The sequence below is a fragment of the Anarhichas minor genome, unplaced genomic scaffold (genome assembly GCF_050575085.1).
Source record: "Anarhichas minor isolate MPS153535 unplaced genomic scaffold, ASM5057508v1 ptg000004l, whole genome shotgun sequence".
NCBI lineage: Eukaryota > Metazoa > Chordata > Actinopteri > Perciformes > Anarhichadidae > Anarhichas > Anarhichas minor.
This window is the reverse complement of record NW_027466450.1, coordinates 6,758,226-6,776,589: the sequence shown is the minus strand read 5'-3', so window position 1 is coordinate 6,776,589 and position 18,364 is coordinate 6,758,226.

Here is an 18,364-nt window from a genome sequence, read left to right as displayed (position 1 = left end):
TCAAAATGATGAAGAATAAACTGAAATATATAGCAACTCCTGAAACAAAATCAGCTTGAGCTTTGTTTTTAATCCTCCACACATGATGAAACAGCTTTGAAATGTTATGTCTTTAAATGTTGTATTTCATGTCTTTTGTGCATCATGTGAAGGACATTGAATTGCCTTATATGCTATATCAATAAGCTTGCCTTGTCTTACAAATAAACAATACAAAAATCACCTTAAAGGAATTAAACAAGACATTTTAAATTGTATGAAATCTTATCCAGTTTAATCATTTGTATGATGAATCGTATCAATGTTCCTTGTTACCAGCAGCATACTGCATCTTCTTACATTAAGATAAAATATACAATAAAGAATTTAACAACGTCTGTCTGGAAGCTGGGAGCCTTCTCTCTTTTTCTTTGCAGTCTTTGTCTGAATGTTTGTTTCCTTGAGGTTTACACTGATGCGAGCGTTGTGTTGTGTGCATGCAAATGAAGTATCAAATATAGCATCAAGACAGCAATGTGGGAGAAAGGATCCGCAACCTGCCTCTGTGATTCACACTGCAAGTCAAATGTGATTATGCTCCCACGGCTCAGAGTCTAATTCAGACTCAGCTGTTAAAGTGCAGCGTTCTCACCTTTTAACAGAGGGCAGCTGCAGGAAGTGACTGTACATACTCTCCTATGGAAATCAATAAGGACCCCCATGCCACCTCAGCAGAGAGGTATCAAAATGAGAGTATGAACAGAGGAAGGGCAGCAGAAAAGGAGCCTTTGAAGATCAGCGTACTTATGTGAAATGGCGGCCCAAACTGTGGTGTATGAAGGAGTTCAGATCACAACATGAAACACATGAAACAGAGGGCTTCTAGTGCAGCTCTACTCTCTCATGCTCCGGCAAAAGTCTCTGCTCAGGAGGGTACCTGGGAGTGGTACAGATAAAAGACAGTAAGAGTCTTTTATATGCACCCGTTCATCCTCTCAGACCCTGAGCACTTTAGAGGGTTTTGCAGCATAATTGCGTTGCCTGCTGTTAAGTGCAGAACTAGAGTCTGAGTCCCAGGATGTGGTTTACTTTGAACGCAGCTCTAATTGACTCTGATTGATTTGCTTGTTTCCCCAACATGTCCAGAGATGGGACTCTTGAGGATGGATGTATACAGTATCCTATCTTTTGTATCTCTGTGATGTCCATCCGTGTTCAGCCAGCAAAAGTGAGTTTCTTTGAATGTTTCGATCCAGCCACATTGATTAATACTACTACTACTACTAATAATAATAACTTTATTTATATAGCACCTTTCAAAACAAAGTTACAAAGTGCTTCACAATAAAAACATAAAAGCAAATAAGATCCAGAAACAAAGAGATCAAACTAGATGGAGCAAGATTTGCAATAAATAAAATCTGTTATATGTAGGAATAAGTAAAAGTGAGTCTTCAGGAGAGTTTTAAAAGAGGATACTGTATGAGCCTGCCTTAGATCTCCAGAAATGGAGTTCCAGAGCTGAAGGGCCCGGACAGCAAATAAAACAGTAAAGTAAACAGTAGCATGTTTAAAATTAGAGTTGAGTTACCGGTTAACAGACAGCAGTTAATAATGGCTCAAATGTCTGGACCAACCGTCTGAAATACAGCTTTTAAAAACCAAGTGGGAATGCAGACTGACCTGCAAGTGGATGATTTTGAAAGTGCAACAATGCGTTCCAAGGGTGACAGAGAGATTTTGTAAAGTGGGTTAGTGTTGAAGGTGGGCAGGAGTCAGCATCAGGCTCCACAAGTTCAGTATCAAACTGCTGCAGAAATTCTATTTCATTATAAAAGTAATGAAAATCCTTACATCTCTCTGGGGTTGAATCAACTGGCTGGCTAGACGGGGACAGATTACAGAGTTTATGATTTAAAAGAGAATTCTGGGATTGTGACCCATTTTAGTGATCAGATTGGAAAGAAATCTTCAATTGTGTACTGACAGATCAACATTACATTTTTTCGAGAGGCAAGGGAGTCACTGAGTTTATCTTTTTTCCAGTTTCGTTCTGCCTTCTCTGCGTCCATCTCTTTAAGTTCCTTACATCTTCATCAAACCATGACAGAGAAGAATGTCAGCTTCTTACACCTGATTGGAGCTATGAAATCCAAAATGTTTGTGAACAAACTGTTAATTAAACTGACAAGCTCATCTACGGGGAGGCCAAACTGTTCACTGATATTAAAAGGTGTGTGTGATTCGGTAAAAGCACGGCAGAAGCAAAACCAGAGAGAATTTAAGGGGCAAATCACTGTGGGGGGTTTGTAGGAGAGACGACTGGAACCTAGAAAAGCACTGCCTTATGATCAGAGACTGCAAAATCAGTTAAGTTCACATCATCCACACAAAAACCATGGGAGAGCACAAGGTCTAGTGTCCTTTGTCATGGCTCAGTTGCTTCACAAATCAGGTTCAAACTAAAAAAATCTAAAAGTTTAATACAATTAGAAATAAAAAAAGGGGCAACAAACATGGGTATTAAAATCACCAATAATAAGCACTCTGTCATACTGTAACATGATGAATGATAAAAGGGTCGAGGATTCAAACTATTTAATCTTGCTATTTAACATGATTTTGATCTCAAAATGTTCTTTGTTAAAACATTATTTCTTCAATCTCTCTTGTAAGCCCTTAAGCTGTTGGTGTGACTACTTATGTGGGTTAGGAAGGTTGTTACATAAGGAAATGTTCCTGTAATGCACTGCTGACAGCATCGGCATAAAGACCCATTAAGAGGACAGCAATATTCGCTCCCGTGATCTGTGAACTCTCAGGGCTATGATTTCTATCTCTCACGCAACACTCTTCATTTGAGATACATAACAGTTGTCTTCATCTTAATCCATAAATCAGAATTCATAACCAAAGCAAATGACAAAATAAAGAGATGCCGTTTTAGTCATATCCAACACTGAAAGGCTTCAAATTAATGTAAAAGGCGGCTGATCCACCAACCTCATCCTTGAATCTTGTCATGCATTGTAGCTGTTCACACTGTGACAGGAGTGTCTGTACTTTAACATTTTGTTGCCATTTACAGTGAAGCAAATAACACCTCATTCTACAATCATCCATCATTGGACCTAAAGGTAAAGACGATAATGTGAATCGCTGGCAAAGAAAGGCGATATATTTTTCGACCACCAACACCGGGAAATACCCCATATGCATAAGATGCAGCTCAAATCTTTGCTTTTTTTTTTTTTTTTTGCTGCGCTTGCTAGAAACGTGGAACAAATTACCAGGATAAATAGATTACCTGGATGTGGCTGGAACAGTCTGCGTTTTGACAGTGATGTATGGGAGGCTGCTATCACGCTTTGCTATTCACACAGCAAGGTCAGAGCATACATACGACACATTCTTTACAATAATAACAATACAGTGTGAGGTTATAGTCACAGCTGCGTTTCAAACTGTAGATTTAAAATCTTGAATGTGTGATTTTTAAGCAAAAACCTACATGACATATGTTGCAATGGCTAGATCTGTGCCACCGGTATATTTAAATAGAGGAATATTTTCTCAGTGAACCAGTCCTGATAAATGCATGCATTGTTATGCACAAAAATACATGTGAAAACCTACTTGGCAATAAACCCACTGCTGATTCTAATTGTTAACAGTAAACAGTGTTGTCTGAAAATATCAGCAACTGAACATAACAGTGACTCAGTGCTTCAATGACGTGCAAATCAGTGATCACGTAACTGCTGTCATGTTTCACACTCACAATGAGCAGCAAATCCTTTAAAAGGTGTAGTTTCTGTTCATACTTAGCTGGTAGTAATACAAAAAAAATAAAGTCTTTTAGGTTTTGAAAATACCTTCAACTTTGTGTTATTCCCCCTCGGTCTCTTTGACCGCCAATTAATCGTGCAAAAGTTCTATTAATGGGAAATAGACAAAATAGTATAACAAAAATAGGTTTCGAGATTAGTGATGCTGTTTCCGTCAAATTCTCTACCTCTATGTATGTTATGTAACTTTACATACAAATTAGATACAAAATAAAATCTAGTCTTTACAGGATGATTTAGTTTTCCTTGGCAACTTTTCATTTTTTTTCCCAAATGATGTACAGATAGTCTTTATATTATCAACTGGCTTACAAAATAGAGCATAATAGCTGCTGTAAATAAGAAAAACAATCTCCTCTACGTTTGTCTGAGCCAGGAATGTCTGCCTTTGCTCCTGATGAAGAAAAGAAGAAAATCGTGGAGGTCCCATAACAAAAAGTAAATACAGGCAGCCATGTACAAATGCTGTCATTAATCCTGTCTTGAGAATCAATTTAGTTGCCACAAAGCCATCTACTTTGGGAATCAGCTACTTTTATAAAGAACGACTGTATTATATGGAATGACAAATGGCTGTGGAGAATAATTAAGAGGCTTTGAATGGTCTTATATCTCTGTGTGGTTCTGCGGTGAGCAGTTTTCCCCAACAACAGTGCTTCAGAGCATGACGAATGGCTCCTTGTGCCTCTGCTATTTTGGCAACAGGGTGATGATAACAGGATAGGATGATTGTGTTAATGCCTGAAGTATTTGGACATTCTTTGGGTGTTTTAACAGAATAGCAAAGGAATGCCTGATCTGTAAAGGGTTCGTTTACTTCTTAAACGGCACAGCTTTTCACATGTATTCTTAAAAGGAATAGTTTAACATTTTGGGGTATTCTGTATCTTTCCAAGAGTTAATAAGTATTTTTGTTAAATATTGAACTGTAAAGACAATGAGCTCTTGCACAATCAGTTTGAGTCTCATCAATAACAGACACCAGGTCAGAGGTCCTATGTGTAGGAATCAAGACAAAGGAATATTCACACATATGATTAAACATCCAGATTAACAGCTAGGTGTGCAGCAGCGACTGGATTTAAATCTGGATTAGCATTTCAGGCTCATCATGTCAATGCATTCATATCCTGTTAGTTACAAAATGCATTATGGTTGAACGAACACATGACGGCAGCAGACCAAAATATTCTGCCACCAGAACGATTTAAACATGATTTATAGAACAAAAGTATAGATTCACATATGATCAAAAGTATTTGAGTCGTTCATTTTGTGTTCTCTTGTCTTGGTGACGGTGATTGCAAATTATTTCCCGATCATTTTTTTTACAAGTTTCCCAGAAATATTCATGTCGTTTGGCGCTATATATTATGGATTCAGCTGAAAAAGAGATTGTGACAGCGACAACTCCAATTAAATTGTTTTGCAAAGCTAGTGTAACCAAAAGGTAAGCATACAACTTCAACATGTAGAATTAAGATTCCAATAATAATCAAAGATGAATGATTATTTACTCGATTTGCACAACACAACCACATGTGTTATTCTCTAGGCTCTGCAAATATAGCACCAAATTACATAGGTCTTTCCAGAAATCTTCCAAGAAATCATTACTTTTCATTAGCATTCTATTTATGGTGGGAAAGTCCTTTCTTGTGTTAATATTCACAAAGCTGGATGGTTTTGTGCGTTCGTTGTGGTAGAACTAGACTGGCCTGGCGTCATACACTCTCATTTATATTTATACTTTTCTATTCTTCTACAACACCATCTTACGTGGTTGTCCTGCGTGTTGCACTACTTTTTAGTACCTTATTTCATGCTTTACTTTATGTGTAGTCTCAATGCTGCATCATTCATTCTTTTGGTTTTGCACCATATGTACTGTACTACACTGTATACAGGCTGATGACCTGTGAACAGTCACTTGTGTTCACAGACTCAAACAGCATCCAGAACATAAAAGAAATGTAAAAAATGTATGTTTCCGTTCACAAATGATCTGCTCCTCTAGCTCCTTTGTTTGCGGACAGGTGGCCCAGCGTCACATTGTGGCTGCGGGGCTCGACTTTCTGATCGGTAACCTGCTCGCTGTCTGCTCTGCGCTGAGGAGGACACGAACCTGTGGAGTGCTGACCATATTGTATCTTATTGTGTATCACTTACTGCAGAAGAGTAGCATCTGTTTACAGTGCCAGCTTCCCATGAGAACAATGTTTCTGAGGCGGTGGACTTTTTTAATACTCAGCTGGATATCCTATCAGCTGAAATTAGCTGACTGGTCCCATGTGGAGGAAGTGTTAATAGATATTTTAGAGGTGCTGATGTATGAATAATTTGATTAGTGTTTTTTATACTACACTGCACTGCAAACATACTGCATTCTGCAAATGAGTGCTTCATAAAATGCCTCTCTCATTTGTAAATAGCACCAGGAGGAAAGATTAAAAGTCAATAATCAGAGAGCACAATGAGACCTAATAACGTCATTTTATGAGAGCGCAGAGCCCCCCAAAACTGTGGCAAAGGAGCCTGCAGCCGAAATCATCCCGAAAAATATTTTGGGCTCAGCTCATGAAAATGCCAGACAGTATTAGAAACAGCAGCGCGAACACCTCTGCAGTGAATGACAGAGTAAGGAAGGAGGCAGACAGTTGAGTAAAAATAACTCCCCCTTCTAATGACTCATTCCCTGTGTGCCTAAAGGCTGCTGGTAGTTTTGTCCTACATAGAGAACAGCGGCTGTGGCTAGAATTCATTACAGTGACTGCCAATGATGAAGATGGTTGGTGTGCATACAACTGCTCAGACCACTTCAGCAGCATATTCCATTCTTCTTTTTTCTTGATATGTTTAATACAGTTGTTGTTTTTGCCTGATGAGGACTAAATAATGTAGAGTGCGTTGCTCTATTGCCCTCCTCGGTGTTCCATGAAATGTCAAATATCTCACATATATACCTCAGTTGCTCTGAGCGTCTATTAATGACGCGGGTGGGTTTACATTGGAGTTACTTGAAAGTGTGGTGCGTTGGTATCAGACTCCGAGGAGCACTGAACAAGCATCGACCTTTGACATCTGACATGTGCTCGCTTTACTGTACTATGGAGTCTCTACTGCTGAACTCAGGACCGTGTCATACTTCATCCTGAAATGCAGACAGCTACATTGTGTGATATTCACACATCAGATCAAGCTCACACTAGACAGCTTTCTTTCCTATAATCAGTTGTAAAATGACGCCTCTGCATGTGATTCTCATTACCATTTGTCAGTTTCTGGTTTTCACACGTTTCAAATAAGTGCTGACAGGAAAAGTTGTGAAAGTCATTTAATTAAAGGATTATTGTTCCAGCATGTGTCTTTTCGACATACAGAGACTTCCTGAGTTTGACTGAGCACTGGATGCTGTGTATGTGTACTTGTAAAACTAAGTAAATCAGATTGAGATACATTTGATTTCAGCTTTCAAAAACAATTGCGTGTAATTTTTGAATAACCAATAGAAACAATCTCCAAATATATGAAAGTAAGACAAAAGCCTTTATAAAAGAACATGTTGTTGACAGAGGGACCAAAGTCAAACAGTATGGCAGTAGTGCGCTATCATGGCAGCTGCCAAAGGCTAAGTGGTTGACATTGATTGTTGAATAAACAACAAACCAGCAGTTTACGAATGAATATATGTGTATTTCTATCTGTCCAATCCAAGGCATTTGGCTCCGGGCAGTTTTCAAATCAGCCATCCATGAATAGCAAATCATTCAAAATGATCCAGAGCAGAGAGACTGGTGGACATCTGGTCAGCCGGTGTCTGTGGATGATCCTCTCCCCATGCAGCCGGCTGGTTAGCATATCAAACACAAAAATGTATCAGACAGACAAAGACAAAAATAATCATTTGAGCTGTAAAAGTATTTTGTCTGGAAGTTTTGGTCCACACCAACACACCTTCACTTTACATAATACCCACAGTAAGACATTACACAAGCAGCGGGATAATGAATGTAATCTGCCAAGATTTTCAAACAGAGTTTCTCTTTGTTTTGAAGTTGAACTCCCCTCCAGCACCACCACCACTATTATTCACGCGTCCCCTGCACTGTGGGAATACATAACACTCACGACAGAAGAAAGGGAGAGTTGCTGCAGAGGTAATTCAGCTCCAAGTACCGCCCTGAACCATTCTCTGAATTTATTTCAAAGCGATGTGAAATTGTCAGTTTCTACGCAATCTCTTCCTGCGCCGTTAAGCAAGGACAAACTCGCTCATTGTCGACACGGTGCCTTGCTTGCCTCTGGCTAGTTGTCTGTTTTAAGAGGGCTGCATTTTTCTCCAGAGGCCTGACTTTGTGAGCGTACAAACTAATTTATCCTCCTTTGTATCTACCGGATGAGTAAACAACTTGCACTCAACTCATGATAGGTCAGTGTCAAGGTTCAGTATAAAGAAGCTAAGGTCTTACTTGTCTACAAATATCTGTAACATCTGTACAATATCTCTTTCATGTGGATAAATGGATACCCTGTTGCCATTGTTACATCATTTCCAAAAATAACTTTCATTGTGCATCAAGAGAACTTCTTTTGCTTTGCATATCCAGTCCCAGTTTGCAAGTGAAGACAAAACACGTTATGTTTCTGTGTGAGAATACAACCCCTGTACGACTGTGCAGCAAATCACAAATAAAGCATTTTCTTTAGACTTTTGTATCTTGTGAACTGACACATCCTCGCCCTAGTGGGAAGCCACTGACTTGGAGGCAGTGATGTGGAAACCATTTCTCATTTTGATCATCGGGGCCGTCTCTCTCTGTGATTGTTCGGGTAAGCCTCTCCTCGTGATGAACAGAAAGGACCGACATTGATCACACTCTGATTGTTTACCAACCAGCCAGTCAGAAGGCTTGAGAGCTGAATTGATTAAAAATGATTAAAATACAGGAATGCAGCAGATCCAAATGAAATGTTATACAAGCAAAATAAAGATACAGCATTTTCCTTGAATCATTTTGCTGCTGTAGAGTGCACTGATCAGGGCGTACTCTGTGGCATACAATGTCAAAGTCTTTACAAAGCCTGGTTCAGAGAGATTGTGGATAAAGTCGCCCTAAATCCCCCAATATTGCTTCCCTGACAAGGGAATAGTGGAGAATTGCAATTTTAGATTCAACACACAATAGAAAGGCATTCGGTTTGTTGGCACAGAGACCTAAATGTAATAAAAGGGTGAAAATATCACCATGTGTGGACCGATCAATATCTGTCATGGCTGACATGTTACAGAGCCGTATGTTTACACGACTAGAGTTCAGAATGTGCAACATTGCCTGTAAGTAAATAAATGTTTGTGTTTGATAATCAATTAAAAGGTCATTTTACCGACATTATTAAAAAAGAAGAAGATTTGTTTTAGTTTTGGAGGTATCGGCCGTAGAGAGAGTCCGATATTATCAGACTATATGGCACTCGGCTCCAAACAATGTCTCCTTCCAGAATTCATGACCGGGTTGCTCAAGATAAGCAACACACCATGTTGTGAGCAGTTTCATGTAGAAACTGTTACTGAAAGATAAAGGGTAAGAGGAAAAATATGTATTTTTTCATATTTGGCCGAAGAATTTAGATTAAGTAATGTACAAACTAAAAAAAACTATATGCCTGGCCAGACACCACTAGACCAGAAGCAGGACAATATGTTTTAAAAAGCTCTGACATACTGTAAGTATATGTTGTATGGGAGAATTTAGTTTTATATACAAAACACATTAAATAAAGTGGTAATTGTATCTCTGTGCACATTAGCAGAAAAAATATGCTGTAGCATCAGTGCAATGTTAAAATAGGAGATATTTTAGAAATCATACTATGATGATATCTGATTTCAAATCAATTTGTAATTTCCCGAAAGCCTGTCTTTAAAGCACAAGCAGTAATTAGCCATCACTTAATTTAATGGGGGAATGTTAAAACAGTGATTAGCTCGTCTTTGTTTGTCTTGATTAATTAATTCGCTGGCTGGAAAGAAAGCAGCTGCAAGTCTCCTAATCAGTGGCAACAATCATCACAACAAGGCAATCTTCACAGCCCGGTTAAAGGAAAGAGCACAAAACTATCGATCATGATTTCAGGACAAAAGCTTCAGATTTTAAAGGGTTTATTAGAGAAAAACCTGTGATTCAATATGTTTTTCCATATGCCGGCAATGGTGATGATGTCTTTGTTGTTTTCAAATTGTAATCTTAAATTGTTCTATGCTTTACACAGCTTGACCGACCCATATAGATACTGGATCATTTATTCAAAAGTTACATCCAATTACATCCGAAGAAAGGAATGAAAAGGAAGATGTCAAAGGAGTAAAAGTATAGGAACAAGATGACTCATTCTGCATCTGATAAACTGATTTGTTTTGTTTTTGAGAATCAAATCCTCATATGCCTACTCCTCCAAATTTGAAGGACCTGAAACACTTTAAAGGATTAGATGAGAGATTTTTTGTCACTCTTTAAAGAGATGTCATCTTTTGGTGTCATTTAAAACCAAGGACCCATTCATGTCACCACTTTGGGGACAATCTGAGGCTCCTACATGTGCGTTTCTGTGACTGCCAGCATCTAAAAAGACATTTTCAATTATTATTCATAAAATGTGTCTTCTTGTTCTTCTTATTTTGCGTGCAAGATGTTATTTGTAAACAAATATAAATGGTGCATGATCACTAATTTATGTCTGTGGATAACGTGTTATTTTTCCTCTTTATACTGGCTGATCTAATTAACAAAGCTGAGTAAACAGACCCAGTTGCTCTCATCTGCATGACAATATTGTGATGGTGAATCAATAAAGGCAAATCTCCATGTCCAAAATAATGTAAAGGACACCCCAGAAAGATTAATTTGAGACCATAATCTTGATTTAAAAAAGAATCTGTAGAAAACGCAGTATATCATGTTCTCTGATTTTCATTCCCGTCCTGTGAAAGCAGACATGTTGACATGTTACTGCAAGAAAAACAGTGGTGCAGTTAATAACAATAACGACTTCATTCCACTCACAAGTACCAGTTTCAGGGCCCTGCTATTGTCCCTGCTGACACAGTGGCACTTAAATAAAATGAAGCCATCGTTAATGTTATTAGTAACACCTTAATGTCTGCTGTAAATGGACATTTAACTTAAGAGAGAGTCTTAAAGGATCATTTTCATTATCATTATCATAAAAAAGACCAACACCAACAATATGAAAGTCCGTCTCTCAGTAATTTCTGACTTCCCAACTCTGTCTGTGACACAAAATGTAAATCTCTCACAAAATATGCAGTGTAGTTTTTTTTAGAAAAGCTCAGTCATTTCCTAAGACACCTGGGCTCTGTAGGTTTTATAAAGAAAGTTGCTAAAACAGGACTAAATAGTGAATTTGTTGGGGACTATTTTTAGCAGTGGATTAATACACATTCAGTGTTCAATAAAGAAACAGTGCTTCATTTATATGGACATCAATGGAGTTCTATAGCATAAAGAAATACAATATATTAAACTTGGGCTACACAGAATATCACCGGATTTAGCCTTTAGCATCACTGATTACAGTGGATGCTCATTGTATGACAGCCGAGGACGATATATGTGATGAAATCACGTCCGTCCCACTAACAGCTCAGTGTTTGGATTCACAGGTTTGTCAACAGCTGGCACAGCAGAGCTGAGGATTTTATGTTGCCTCTGTCGGCCTGTCAGGCAGACACGATCCCCGTTTCACCTCGCTATAATACACTTTATGAGCACAAGACAGACTTTAATACCGCCAATAAAAGCGGTGACCTCACAGTCCCCAGTGTCATCTGATAAACCGCAGTAATTCCACTCCCCTTCATGCGTGATGAGAAGTGCCCTCATTAGCTCGGCACCGCTCTTAAACATTTGATAGTTAAATCGTGGGTAAGCAGCCTCTTCTGTAATCCCATTAACTTCATCAAGCTCAGACACCACTATTGGAGAAAATGGGTGCGAGACCACGAGAACAAATTCAGTCAAATTTTGTGCATCTTGATCACATTTTTAAAGTTCACTTAAGGATTTTTGAAATCCACATCAGGGTGAGGCTGTTTTTAAACCCATTTAGGAGATTTATGGAAATCCCATTAAAGGGTGACTGACTCAAATTAGTGCTGAAGAAATTGGAATATACAGCTGTTGAGACAAAAATGGACTTGACTCTATTTTATGACTGGTGATGAATATAAAACGGGAGTAGCACAATCATAGACAGTGGAAGGGAGACTATAGCTGCATGCTTCATTATGGTTATTGATATAAAGAAAGACAGATTTATTAACTTCATGAAATACAATTCAGTGGAAATTAAACAGCAGAGTGTCTTGATGGACATAATTCAGATTGACAGCAGAAAAATGGGCGCTTTGCATACTGTATTTCCATGGTTCATGTGTGACATTCTCACCTGCTGTATAATGTAATGGTGAGTCGACCCTGAGACGTTTAGGGACAGTGGAGCCAATGAGTTTCTTTCAGATACTTTCAATAAAATCAATTTCCTATTGAAACATGTAAAGCAGAGTATGTCCAGTCAGCAAAGTGGGATATTATATTTAACCTTGAATTTGGTGTTCTGTGTGTTGTTGCTTTAACAATCACTGGACAAATGAATAGAGCAGCAGCAGCAGACACCGGCTTATTTACAGATGTTTTTTAAAGCTGCTTATTTTGTGAATCACACCAACTTAGAAACTAAAACCTTCCCCCGCTCCATGTGATGGTTTACATTTCCTGATATGATGGGTTTGTTGTATTAGTACGAAAAGAACAAAAGCTTTGGTGAAAGACCTCTGAATTTAAGATAAAAGATCAACTTTATTGATCACATGCAGGGAAATTGAAGCGGCACAGCAGCAGCAATACAATAAAATGTGAATTCCTGGATAATAAATGTTCACCAATCCAGCAATTTTCTGTAGTGGATAGGAACTATAAAGTTTAGGATATTCACACAAATACAGTGAGGAGACAAGGAAGTTGTAATAAAAAAAGAAATACAAAAATGGCACCTGAGGTAACGGAAGTGTCTTGTGTCGGCAGATACAGTAACAGTGTTAAATACAGTTATTGCACTTGTTTAAGCAGAAACAAAGTGTGTCTCAAATTCAGGATGTTAGCGATTGAGTAGTGTTAATAACTTACTGTCCAGTAGTCATGTTGGCCCAATGTATCTATTAAAATAACCAAACTATAGCCTTAGTAAAAGGAGGACATTTTTCTGGTGCTTGAACTGTTTTTACTTATTTCTGACAACAAAGTGACTAAAAACTGAAGCTCAAATGTGAGAAAATAAGGAATGTATCAATATAACCACCGAGCACAAGAATGTTCTCAGAGCCAGCTCAATAAAACTCAGTGTACAATATGGCCCACCGTGAAATGATCAACGGCGTAATGAAGAAGCTAATGAGGGGGATCAAGATGGCTGCAGAGCCAATAAATCAACACAACTGTGCCTACAATGATACGGGAGCAATAAGTACCGCTGGTCAGGGAGCAGAGGGGGGAGGGGTGGATTGGGTAAGGACTGAAGGGGGGAGGGGGGGACAGACTTGGGGGTCGACGCTGCAAGCCAATGTCAAGAGCACATTGATGATATTTTATGTCTTCTGAAAAAGAAGAGCTTCGTTTTACATGCAGAACATGACTTATTTTGAAACATGAACATGAAATAATTCAGTAAAATCTTTCAAATGAATCCATAATAACTATGGTAATTATCGCAATTAATAAAAAATCCATTTGACACTTCTCTAAAGGAAATCAATCCTCTGATGCCCGCTGAAGTGTCTGACAATCGATACGACTTTGCACTGATCAGCAGTTAGTGCAGAGGATTCCCTCGTGTAAGCATGTTGAAGTGGAAAAGTCGGTCAACGCTTCAGCTAAGAGACACCTTAGGAGGCACCTCGACAGCACATTTTGAAATCATTTAAGAATAAATTGTCCTCACGCTGAGATCAGAAGACAATTTGCCTGCTGTTGTCATTAGTGAATCAATGTTTATGAATTATGAAACAGAAAATGTCGATGTTTTAGCATTCAGTAAAGTGAAACAGAGAGCGGCCATTACTGAAGGTTCTATGGTATAATAATGAGTATAACATTGTGTGTTGCTGCTAGCATGATACAAGGCTGAAAGGTATGAAACAAGTTTTTTTGGTGCAAAAACGTTGACATTCAACGTATCCATCGTTTGCAGAAACGTAAAGTTCCAATATTTTCTTCTAACTAGAGCAGAGAATATATGATCAGGCTGGGGATATATTTTTCTTATTGTCAACAAATTCCATAATTATACCTAAATCAACAATGCTTTAGTCCATCTTTAAATATGTTCTTACTACTTAGTTGATGGCTATCACCCCAAGCACATTTGTTCTTCCTGGAAATGTAAATCTTTAAAAGCAGGTCACAAACATAAAGTGCTATTTCAAACAAAGGAATAGCAATATCCTAAAAAAAACTGGGCACTGAAATTGTTTTTTTGCAAATGCTACTCAAATGGAAGTAAATAGTGAATTTGTTGGGGACTATTTTCTACTACAACTGCAAAATAAAACACATAGATGTAAAGTGCAGTGGTTCCCACATTTGGAATGAAGACGTCCACAAGGGATCACAAGAGGAACTGAAGCGGTCACAAGATGAATTCCAGGGTTGAAGGAATTAAACTCTGCTACAGAAATGTATGATTAAATTATATTATATTACATTCAATCTTTTATTTTTTCCGATACTTTTCAGAATGAATGTATGTGATGAGTTTGTTGTTGTTGAATGAATGATTCATTGTAAGAGATGAGATTTACTTGAATGCACTAAACTAAAGGAGGTGTAAAGGAGTATTTCTATATTCAAACGACAGCAAAGAGATGCAAAATAAACACAAAACAACTACAAAAAGACACAAACTCGAATAATGCAAAATGCCTACAGTCAATGGAAACAATAGAAAACAACAATGTGAATATTTCAGACTGGATGTCTTGCTTCTATTTGCGGAAGGGAGCCCACTGTTTTATAACCCGTCAGCGTCGAGAGTAGAGTGGACCACTATAAAATATTGATAACACAATAAGCAAATTCACATGGGAAACAAAATTGAGTAACAGAGTAAGACTTTGCACATAGAGTATGCATTGTACAGTCACAGGCCTACTGCCATGAATAGACTTCATGAATGCTAATGTCAGTGGAGGCTAATGGAGGAGACGTCCTGGTGCCTCCAGAAGCACCGGGGAGTGCCCAGGGGAGGGATTGGCAGAGTCAAACTCACTCAATGCACGGGGACATGCCCACTGGGGATTTGCCTCTACCCGTGCAGTCCCCTCAGTGATAGCTGAGCTGATACACCACGATAATACTATTAAATAGATGCACTGGCAGAGCCAGATGCCTTGCCCAGTCGACCCTCTAATCAAGAGCAAAGGCAAACAGACACAGTATGATAGTATGTGGAGGTTGCCAAGTGAAAATAATGAGTTGTTATCAGTATTTGTAGAGAGAGCATATTATATCCCATCAAGAGTTCAATTAAATGCCCAGACCATGTATAGAAGAAATACATCATTCCTTAAATTTGAATAACAATAGAGGCCATCTTTGCCGGGTGCTGCAGGCAGCTTACGTTGTGCTCTGTGTTTGGTTTGGGACACGACCAGTGTATTTACATAATCTGAATTAAATGTAAATCAAGCTGTTTCATCTCTGTCTCCCCGGTATACGAGGGGTTAAAGTGTGTGCTCAAAAACCTCACCCCTCAGCAGGGGGGAAAAGTCTTCATTGTTGAGAAATCTGGAGTTCAAGGCCTGAAGCATCTTCTTTTCGGCAAATCGCTGCCTTTTAAAAAATGTACCCCTGTTGCCCCCTGAAGGAGAAAGGGTAGCCAGTTTGTATTTATGATACAATTCACGTAAATGTGGCTGTTTGGCCTTAATCCTTGCCTAATTAAGTGCCCGTCTGCTGAAGCAGACTGCTAAGGGCCAAAGCATAATACCTGTCGAATTATGGGAACAGCTGTAAAACTACTTTGTTACTTTCCATTACTGACTATATTTCAGGGAGGACTATCGTGCTTTCTACTTCTAAACTGGGGGAACCGGAGCACACCGGAGAAAACCCTTAACTACCATCACAGTAGAAGTCCCTCAGACTCACAAAGGCTCAAGCCTTCTAGCTGTCACACTGTTGACCTCTGTGGGGCAGAGCTCAAGTCCTGCCCCACATCGAGGTAAATGATAAATGGACTGTACTTGTAAAGCCTTTTCTAGTCTTCACGACCACTCAAAGCGCTTTCACACTTGTCATCATTCACCCATTCACACCCATTCATACGCTGATGGTAGAGGCCATGCCCACCATCAGGACTAACTAACATTCACACACCGTACGCACAGCTATGGGAGCAATTTTGGGGTTAAGTGTCTTGCCCAAGGACACATCGACATGCGACTAGCGGAGCCGGGGATCAAACCACCGATCCTGCTCTCTACTAAGCCACAGTCGCCACATGTGACCTCCTGCTCCACTGGTCTTGGTCCCTCTATGATGAAGGACAGATGACAGAGCAGGAGACTGCGTTCATCTTGAAGAAAAACAAAAAAAAAAACTCAAGCATCCCCCCCCCCCTCAAGATGAATACCGCATTAAAGAGATGTTTGTTGTTTTGATTTGGTGAATGAAGTTGATATTCACTAAATGTAGGGTAAACCTTACCTTACCTTCACCTATATAACACCAACCCTATTTCTACGCCTGCAGATGTTGGAGATGGCTTTGCCCACAGATGAGAAGAACTTGCAAATGGTACTGCGCTTTTTGGGTGTTGTCATCAGGTGATCTTTGACAGAGGAGGCAATGCAGTTCCCAAATTCTGGTTCCTCTAAATTCATGGACAACAGCACCATTTCTACACTGCCCCACTTCTCACACAGGTCCTGGAAAATGGCTTTGTCAAGTTCTTTAAACGTTTTTGAGGTCGGATCAAAATCGACGCCCTGGACTTCGATCCACGTTCTTTCAAACAGACGCATAATGATGGCCTCGAAGGCTGCAGTGGTCCAGTTCATTTTGGCTTTCCTGGCTATCCGCGAGACCAGCATCTCTATGAATATCTGAACTGACATTTTCTTTATATTTTCCTGTTCTGTTGCACCTGGCGCAGGTGAAAGTACGTCTTTCTCGATGCTGTCGACCGGCGACGGAGTTGATGAAAGAGACTCATATACTGACCAAGGACTTGTTGAAGATACGTCCTCCTCGATGCTGACTTTCCCATCGTGGGTGATTAAATGGTCTGGTACTCTACGATTGCACATGAAGGTCGACGGCGGAGGTGGTATATATAACTCAGGGTCCATTTCGTGTGTGTCGATCTTAATGTTCACCTCTTTCAGGTAAGTCCATATTTGGTTTAGTAGCTGAGAGTACTTGTTACCGCATGACTGACATGTAGGCAGTTTGCGACGTATTATTTCTGGGGTAATCTCAGGCCCCATCCCATTTGTGAAGTGACAGGAGAGGTAATCCTTAACTTCCTCTGTGATTGTACATCTGATAAGGTTTATGCAATACTTTTGCACTTGAAAATTTGTATCCATGTATGACATGATTCTAACGTAATCGCCAACTTTGAATTCATTTTGTCAGGATCCCTGTCAGACCAGACACCTCCCATTGCCACACAGCTGCAGCCACTCCAGCCAATTCCCTCCTGCAGCCTGACACACCAGACTCAGGTCCCACTAACGATTACCCCTGGCAATATATAAACTCTGGTCCTGCAGTCTGGGGTTGTCAGGTCGTACCGTCTTTAACCCGCTTCAACCCTGTCGCATCTTCTCCCTCGAGCGCCTGCCTCCGGTGTCCGTCGGTCCGGGAATCCCCCGTGCCCTCTGTGTTAACGGACTACTCACCGCAGCTCTGCCCTCCGTTGTGTTAGCGGACTACACACGCCGTCAAGCTGCCAGCTCTCCAGTGTCGAGCCACGGGACTCACACCGTCGATCTGCCTACTCTCTGGTGTCGGACCTCGGGCTCCACACCTTCACACACCTACACAATAAAACCTGTTTTGCTGTACTCTGTCTCCTGTGGTCTTGCGTTTGGGTCCTATCCGTGAAATCCCGTGACACATTTCCTGTTGGATATGCCTTCTCATAGCTCTTCTGGTCTTTAAGAACTAGCCAAAGAACGGTTTTTGCAAGAGCTGCAACCTCCTGATATAATTCCTTGTTTATCACTTTACGCTTATGGCCTGACCATTGCAAAATGTAAGAAACTATAAAAAACTTGACTTCTTTAAGAACAGCGTTAATTTTTTCAATCTCCCATACCATGGGTGGTGAGGCTAAATCTTTACTGAAAAGATATCCAGCGTAAATGTCAATGCCCCCGTTGTAATCGAGCCAAACGTCTGGCATATGCAACTTTATCAGCCGGTCTGATATCGTATCCACAAATGTCGAACATTTGC